Below are 9,570 nucleotides of genomic sequence, written 5' to 3' on the forward strand. Positions count from 1 at the left end.
GGTTAAGGCAGATTATAACCGCAGCCAACCGCACGCCCGCATTCAAGCGGTTATACTTATAATACAAAAAAGTCCTAAACTTTATATTATTTCAAAACATTTTAAAATTTTATTGAAATAATATTTTAATGCTAGTATTATAAATGTGGTAAATGTTCACATTAATATAATTTCATATTCACTTACTTATTAAATTGCTTTATAAACTGTATCGTGGTTTAAATCCATTCGTATGGTTATGGCAGACTTTAACCGCACTGTCAAAACAGCGCGTTAATATATAAGCTGGAAAAGCAAGAATAATTTAATACTATTTACACCGAAATTGTATTATTTTTTTTACTTTTTAAAACTGTATACGTAAACTTAACGTTTTATCCCCAAAGTCACGTAAAACATAAAGTGAAGTACGCACTACGCAATTAATCATTATCCGTTTGTTCAATTTATATCAAAATGAACAAAGACGAAAAAATATTATTGACTGTCCATTAAGTGCAAATCGTACTCAACTCTTGTTTTTGTCTGCAGTAACCTGTATAAGCCCATAGAATACGATGTATGGCTTGTCTTACATCCCAAAAGCGATATTTTTGTATTTAAGAAGTAACTGATGAGCACGCGATACATTTCTTGGTTATCAGTCCTTGGACATTTGAAATTAATACCAAATAAGACAAGCCGGATTGTAGTTCAGTTACGGTTGAGACCGAATTTAGGAAAGACCCAACTTAAGAAGTATACAACTGTGTGCGGTATTCCTGAAATGAAACGCTTTACATACGTACGAGTACGTCTCCTTTCAAACCAGAACACAGCAGCGTCCAACTAGTTTAACAGCGTATAACATGTGGTGATTAATTTAAAGTCGAATCACGAAGGGTTATACCACCAAAACGTAAATTTATCCCTTTTATACAGGGCGCGATACGTCAAAATATTGCTGGTAGCTAGAGCGTCGTCAAATTGCCATACTAGAACGGCGCTGCCCACAAACGCTTGGACACTCGCCAGAATAATCAAGTAACGGAAAGGCGAAATGTGTATTATTTATTTTATTTTCCTTGTCTTTCAGTTCTGGTCGGAACCTACACTTTATTCGATAAGCTAGGGTCACGATGATCGCGTCAAATTCTGTTGTTGCTATATGTACAACAGTTAGGGAAACACAATCATTGGATTACAGAACTTTTATTGTTAGTCCACAAAACCTTTATTACTCATTAGCAATACCCGCGGCTTTATCTTTGTATTTATTCGGCCACAGAATTATTGTAAAATCATTCAGTTTTTCAGTAGCATGACAAGTGCCAAAATACACACATTACACAATAATTTTACAATAATTGTCGGATTAAATTGTTTGTAATAAGCTGCAAATTTGTACATTTACGTACCTAATTATTAAATTTCAATTACATTGTCACATTGCGTTGTATATCAATTAATTTACGCGATCTCGTCTAAAAAAATTCAATTATATTATAATTCGTCGTTCGTCGTTCGCCTTCGCTATTATAATTATCAATATATCGAACGTCTTTAATTGAAATTCCTATCTTATTGACCGTTACGATCGTTTCAATCGACCTTTCTATCATAGATCTAGTTCAGAACTCACGTTCCCGTTAATATCTCACCGCTTTGTTTGATGCCCACTTCGTCGTGATCGTGAAAGTAATGTTTCAGTGATTGTATTTGTGGGTTTGTGGGTACATTTTTTGCGGGAATCTCGTTTAGTTTTTTCGATAATAGTTTCACTGTTATCACGGTTTTTGGTTTGTTTTTCGTTGTGCTCGTCTATCAGTGTCGTGATACTTGTTATCTTCGTAGATATTGCTATAGATTAATTTTAATCAAGTCACCTCAATTCCCAATGACTCAATTTATCGGATTCTTGACTTTATAGAACTTGAGTATTAGTGCCACGAATGTATAGTGTGCCTTGAGACACTTAGTCTAAATTTAACATGTGTTCGAGTTACGCTTGATCTTCAAACTTGTTAAGAAGTTAGTAAATATATTAGCTATTAACTAGCTAAGAGAAACATAGGATAAACTTGTAAGATAATTTCTATTTTCGGTTACTCGAGTAAAACATGAGTAATTGAGTATCCTATGTGGGAGGGAGGTGGTACATACTGCGTGGTTTCAAATATATGTCATTATACATATTGGTAGCGGATTATTGCGAAGTAGTTTTTAAAGCTAAAAATTTTATGGCATATATTTTTACCAAGTAACGACTGATACTTTTAACTAAAACATGATAGCAGTTTTTTTTTTTTTTATAATATAAGAGTAGCAGACGAGCATGCAATCCATCTGATGGTAAGTGGCTACTGCCGCCCATGGACATCTGTAATCAGCCGCAGATAGGATTTAGATATTCCTACCTGAGGTCGGCGACAGATGCGCCGCTACCCCTGAGGACTAAGCTGGAACGCCTCGCAAAAGTCTGTCTCCCTTACCACACCCTTCAAACCGGAACACAGCAGCGCCTAACACTGCTGTTATTAGGTAGAAATAGGTGTGGCGGTGGTGCCGCCGGAGTCGAACCACAAAGGGTTCTACCACCTTCTACCACCTTCTAGTTTGATTTGCATTCAATTTTGGTAAGCGTCCCCTAAAAATGTGTAGGGCTTGTGTAAAGCTTGATTAATGGAAGCGTTGATTTATTATTAACAAAGATTACATATTTTAGTAACATACCGGAAACCCATTCGACAAACTAACTAAATGCTTTTCAGTTTTAAGTGCTTGATTTGTAAGACAGAAACAGTAGTAAAACTCCGGCGTCTACTTACAATTCTGTATCTACAAAATAAGGCTAAATATACCATAGATTTCGCCCATTACCTTATAAAAATAATTATGAGTCACGAAGCTAAGACGCAATGAGTAAACATTGCAGCGAACGTCAAACGCCACGCCTCGTTCATAAAAGTCAGCACTGTTTTATCGTTCAACTTTATAGCTCCTAGGAACTTATTAGATGTGGTTTTGAATGGCGCACGATTTTAATTTCCAGTAATATCGCCTTTGAAATTAATAAATCTTATTCGGAATAATGTTGGAAATTTCAACGGTTGGATTCGATTTGCTTCGCTCTGGAAGTTTGGTTTGAAAATCAATTTTTGCTTTACATGAAAAGTGCTTTTAATTTTACGTTGATTTTAATTTATATTTGCGTTTTTTTTCAACGTGATTTTAATTTAGCTGTGCAATTATGAGAACCCAGGTATTTTATTGCCTAATTGGTATATTTAAGTCGATGGATACCTATTATTTATTTGAACTGCCATGTACATAATAATTATGTAGATTTATGTCAACTTATCGCTGTCCCTCTGCAGGGTACGGGTCTCCTCTCAGAGTGAGAAAGGCTTAGGCAGTAGTATACCACACACCGAAGTGCGAATTGGTGCGACTGGATCTATGTTCAGTGTTAAAGCAAGTGATATCAAAATTTTCATACGCATATAACTTTGGAAAATAAGATGCATGCCTGGGTTTCGAACCTCGGACGCTCGAATGGCGAGGCCTCTAAGCGGTGATAGGTACCTAGGCTAGGTTACAATAACGTTACATAAAATATAATGTAATTTTATATAACTTGTAAAATGTACTTAGGTTTTGAAAACAACAATTAGGTATGAATACCGTCCCAATTTAAAGCAGCGAGCAAATCCGTAGGAAATAGTTACCATTCACTTACCGCCATTACCATAACTCACCGTATTAGTTATAGCGATAAATAACCCAAATGTTATCTAACATGACACTTTAAAAGTTCCGATCATTGCAAACAAGAGTGACCCAGTTCCAACACGGCTTAACCTTTTGGCTTGGTTTGGGCGCGAATATTTTACAGGAAGATATATATTATCAACTTCGTTATTACAAGTAGGTATGTCATTACTAGTCAAAGTTAAATTGGTAGCTATCTTTCAATAGTACATTAAATAAAGTGCAGTATAGTCCGCATCAAAATGCTAGTCCACTCTGAAGTTCTTGCGAGCAGGTGTAGTAATACAATTTGCAATGGCTACGCGAATTCATTTCTATGTTCAGAGCGGACTAGCAGTTTTACGCAGACTATATATTCATTAACCCGGATTGAAACAATAATTCCACCTTACTATATGCTCCAGGCCTCCTTTAGATATATGGAGATTTAGATATACATGATATTTTTAAGAAATTAAAAAAAACTGTCGTGAATAGCCGTTACATAGTTAAATTGTCTAATTTCCGCGATAAATAAAATAAAATTTGTCCCTTATCCAATGCTTCGTGACGTCTATAATGGTGACAATAAGGAGGTAGTCGTGGCATTGACGAGTAAAAGCATGTAGATACTAAGATACAAATACACCTAAATAATAATTCGATATTTAGTTTTCCGCTTAGCCGAAATTGGCAGACGACCATACCGACATATTTGTGCCAAGCGGAGAATCAGAATTTGATTAATTTGAAAACATATTTTCAACAAGTACATAATTACATTTGTCTCAAAGTAATGAATATTATAAAAAAATACGTGTAGAATTTTGGCATGCATAAATAAAAATACATTTATATTTTACTTGCGTATTTTAATATTTTTATATAAAGTGTAAAATTATAGATAAATATTTTGAATATTTTTTATCAATTATTAAAAAATAATTGTAATTTTACACAAAAAATGTCATTTAAATAAAAAAGTATATTTTATTAAAATAACATATTTTACCTACATAATTTTTAAATTGCAATGTAAAATATAAATTTAATTAATATTTCTTGATGCTTACATAAGATTATTACGTGTTCTCATAAATTCATTGTTTCAAGACTTCCTCAAGTTTATTCACAACAAAGTGATGTCATCGAGTGAATGAGCTATGTTGATTCATACGTAACATTACCTATTTACATTCTTGATACTTTTATGAAACTATTTTAAGCCGTTCATTTTTATTTACTATTTATTATTAACGTAAGTGTTTTTTTTATTATAGTCTTAATATGAATTGGCATGTTCACAATACTAATATTTTGGGTTACAAAAATATACGAGTACTTTTACATTTACAGGACTTAATTAACGTCATTTGTAGCGTCTTCAGTGTAATTACTTAGGCAAAAATATAAATAAATTCGTAGATAATGAGACCCTCTACCGCGAACGAGTGATATTAAGCAAAAAAAAACGAAGCTCAAAGAGGTGAAGCTCAATATCTTTAGCGACCACATTCTATTTTAGACGCGTAAAATATACTGTTACTAAATTTATTGTACGATTATTATATTTTGACCCAAATAAATTCACTAGCAACTATCTAAAGATGGAAATCTGCTTTCCGTACCTTATCCAAAATATTTACGTGCGAGCGCTGTTAACCGGTTTAATTTCAGACTTAAGTTATTGTATCGGGAACAATTAGAGCATTTCTGAGCACTCTGTTTATCGGAGCGGAATGCTCCACTGTGTTGGCTCTGTTCTCATTGCGAAGTAAGTTCTACGGAACAAGAACAACAACTTGGATGAAAGAACAGGAAATATTAGTTTGTTTCTTCTACTTACTTTCATTCATTGTGTCTTATAAAGCAGGCCGATGTGAAAAGCAATGATTGAACGGGGAATTGAAACTTAACAAAGCAACGGGCCTAAATTTGGTCTTTAATCTTATTTCAAGAAAACGATTACATAAACTTCTAGAAACAGCTTACAATTTCAGTAACAATCACAATAACCCGAAAGCTGTTTATTTGCCGATCTACCGGTATTCAAATATTCTAGGAACTGATTGTGAAACTGACTTAAATTAATATCTGTTTGTATTAGTAAGAATGGTAGCAAGTGCTTGGTTTTAATAGGATTCCGAGTAAATGGAACTTTGCTTTTAACAGTTCGTTACAATATATAAAGACCTTACGATTCATAAAATAAAATAGGCATGTGCCTTTAATTTGAGGAGCGGAAAATACTTGTTATTATATTCACGTGTTATCATTTAGTATAAAAACAAAGAGACTCAACATTTACTTTTGCTATCTTAGAAAAACACTTCATAAATATTATGTATCGAATATAAACATTCACATTTTATTACAAAGAAAGAATAACATCAAAAAAGAATGTAACGCATTTAAATTATTTTCGTTCCTTCATTTTACTCCATTGCTCAGGAAGTAGGTAGGTAAATAATGAATCTAGTTTGTTCTGTGTTTTCCCTTTAGTATATGGAAACATTTGAAAAATCTTTGGAATACGAACTTATATCGAAGTAACATTGATTGTAATTGATTTATATTGTAATTCATTACCTAATGTAAATTTCGGCCTCCGAGGATAGAAGGTTCAATTCCGACAAGTGTTGTTCAAATTAATTTTTAACTTGTTGGAGCAAAAACGTGAACCTCGTAATAAAATCTACATGACTGAGTTGACTATAATTTTCACAAAAAATTGAGGATCGTGGTTCACCAAGTATATAGCCTTAGTTCTCCTCTTTCTTGAGGAAAACTCGTGCCCGGCAGTGGCACAATACTTGAAGAGTTAAAGATTAATAGTTTGTTACAGAAATGCTATTGAATCTCGTTACAAACTTTGGAATGTAGTGCTGAAATCACAGTCTAAACATTAGCATAATATTAGATCATACGTCTTTGTAAACAACCAAAAAAACTGCACCACCTTGAGTACTTACTTATTAGTCGCAAATCGTAGGTGTGAGAACACGTAAGCCTCTTATCTTAGTTGGCAGAACGCGCAAAATTAGTTTACCTACCTTACTGTAGTAAGTAAATTCCTTAGCGGCACCAAAACTAGAGTTTCAACTCAAACCACAGTTCACTTGACAACGTTACACGCTTCACGGGGAACACATCACATTTTGCACAATACGAAAAAGATCCAGTTAGGAACCGACTCCGTAGGGATACACGTGAACACAAACCAGTTGTTAGTTAACGTACGATCGTAGCGGGTTAAGACGGTACGTCCGCACTCGACTCGGCCGGCCAAACGACTGAACGGCTGAGCGAGAGCGAGTGAGTGGTGGGAGTGAACGCAGTCGGCGGCTCGGCGCATCAGCCCGCGTGCGTGTTGTACGTTCTATAGCTAAATGGTTAGCAACCCTAACGATATTATTTTGTTTCGTTTAATTATTTTAAATTTAATACACTTTTGTAATTTATTAAATTAATAGAAAATTATTTTTACAACTTTAGCATACATTTACATTAATTTAAATGTAAAATTAAATTTAAAATGCGCAAGTATTACAATTAACTCGGAGTTTTATTGTATTAGGAATTTGGCTCACACAAATTAAGACTTTTCATTATTAGTTGAATTAGGATATAGTAGGATTATTAGGATAATGTGCAGATTGTAACTGTTCTATAAAGTCAAGTAACTTTGGGCGCGGTCGAGTATTGGAAGGGTGGATGCTAGATGTTTTTCACCTTCGTTTCTGTATCGAATAGGTGTGTTAAGATTAAATGCATTAATTTGAAGATATCTCACATCAGTTCTGACTATTTTCATCCACTCTGTTGCGAACAGGTGTAGTCATATTATTTACTATGGCGACGCGATTCATTTCTATATTCACAGCGGACTAGCAGTTTTACGGACTATACCCACTACGTTCCTCCACCAAGCGATGGGCATAATACTGGTACATAATTTAAGTCACCCCCGTTTAAAATGAGACCTTTAGCTTTAGACCTAAAAAGGCTTGCAGTTAGGTTATACACAAGACAGTAATGTACCTCAAGGTACGTACAGCCCCGTTTCTATAGAGTATTGTGATGTTCTTTTGTTGCAAACTAAAAGATCTTTTAAAGGTGTTGAATGGACGGTCGGATGCTGGCGGCGTGAATGATCCCTCAGGTAAACGCTTTGTTCCCTGAATGCACTTTGTAAATGGTATTACATATAGTTTAATATATCGGTTGCTATAAAATCTATATTTAGACGTAAATAAAATTTACGTGTCTGCGATATTAATCGGCTGATATTTTCTGTTTTGTATAGGTACGTTAAAAAGCGTAAGATTTTTTTCCGATTGTACAGACTAATTTTGGCAACGAGTCAACCTTTTTTGACTGGAAATTTGTTTAAAGACATTAAGACCTATAGATGTAAGATTTTATATAAAGTGGTCCTAAGGTGTCGTTTTTATTTTACAGATAAACAATGCGTATTACCATACCATATTACCTATACCTATATACCTGTACATATCTATATTATTTTTGCATAATATTAGTAGTTTAAGCAGTATTACGGTTCGACGAGTGTTGTAAGGGAGAAATACATTTCGAGGCGTTCCAACGTAGTCCTCAAACGTAGCAAGGGATGTAACCGACCTCAGGTAAGAATATAATCTTATCTAAAGTTGATTACAGATGTCCATTGCCCGCAGTAACACATTTACCACCAAGTGGACTGCATGCTTGTGTGCTACTGAAGTACTATAAAAAATGTTTTTTTTAATATAAATTTATAACAAAACGACGAGCCAGACAGGCTACCTATTGGAAAGCAGTCACCCTCGCGATAGACATTTGCAAAACCAGAGGAATCGCCAATGCATCGCCGCATACGGAGGAGAGCTCTTTTTTATTTCCTATTCTTGAATTATAAAAAAGTAGCGGTGGTGTCAGTCAAAACACGTAAGCCGTAGTAGGGTTTTTCATAACTATATAGCTAAATATAATTTTATTACGATGATTCATGTTAACCACTGGAAATTGGTATTCGCCTACCTTCTTTCATCTCCTCTTATGTGGTATACCTAGACATTAATAGCTATCATAAATATTTCAGAGTATTTGATCTCTAATTATACGTATTAGAAGTAAATTCAATTACTTATTAAGAAATTAGTAATTAAATTTACTTCTAACACGTGGTTTATTGCTCATCTAGAAGTCAATCGAAAAACAGAAGGACACATATTGCATAATTTATATCAAAATTTGTTCCACAATTGCTTAAATTGTACCTAAAGTATATATATAAAGATAATAGAAATAATGTACAAATAACAAACATCAAATTTCTAATAATAAAATAAAATAAAATTAAAGATTAGGTACAGAATTACATTTAAAAGGATTAAGAGCTCTACATTTTTAAAACTATGGATAGGTTCTAAAATAGGTTTATTTAGCCTGATAATAATGAAATTCTTGCAGACCCAAAGTTTCCCAAACTTTGCGAATGAAGAAACCGAAATAGTTTAAGTGATTTTTGCTACATATGGGTAATATGTAGCAAGTTCTTGGTCATATTGAGTTAATAAGCTACAGAATGTGGCGGTGAAGTTAAATTGAAAAACAAATACTTTGATATATCTAGACAAAGTGAAGTCTGGAGAAAGTTTCTTCAACGATACAAAAGTTCAAAGACTTTGTAACCAATGGAAGTACCTACATGTTATTGTAATATCGAAACAAGTCACTTTTCTTTTCTTTTTTCTGTATGTAAAAGAATTCAGAAAGTTTCGTCTTTACATTCAGTTCAGTCAAGTTTAGTTTACAAATATTCAGGCATTCATCTCCTAT

At 33.8% G+C, this 9,570-nt stretch overlaps 1 protein-coding gene across 5 annotated transcripts in view; it reads right to left on the reverse strand.

The window, feature by feature from the left end:
* The window catches only part of LOC140748270 (uncharacterized), a 344,103-nt gene extending 337,061 nt beyond the window's left edge, over nucleotides 1–7,042 (reverse strand). For 4 of the 5 annotated variants that reach the window (XM_073081053.1, XM_073081054.1, XM_073081055.1 and 1 more), the window contains exon 1: nucleotides 6,783–7,041. The gene's annotated coding sequence lies outside the window, so the exon portion shown is untranslated. Of the gene's footprint in view, nucleotides 1–6,782 lie in introns of all 5 variants that reach the window. The other variant, XM_073081057.1, reaches the window with a different exon arrangement.
* Between the last annotated feature and the right edge of the window lie 2,528 nt (nucleotides 7,043–9,570).

This window comes from Epargyreus clarus, unplaced genomic scaffold (assembly GCF_041222505.1).
Source record: "Epargyreus clarus isolate Ecla_fem2 unplaced genomic scaffold, WU_Ecla_fem_2.2 ptg000015l, whole genome shotgun sequence".
NCBI lineage: Eukaryota > Metazoa > Arthropoda > Insecta > Lepidoptera > Hesperiidae > Epargyreus > Epargyreus clarus.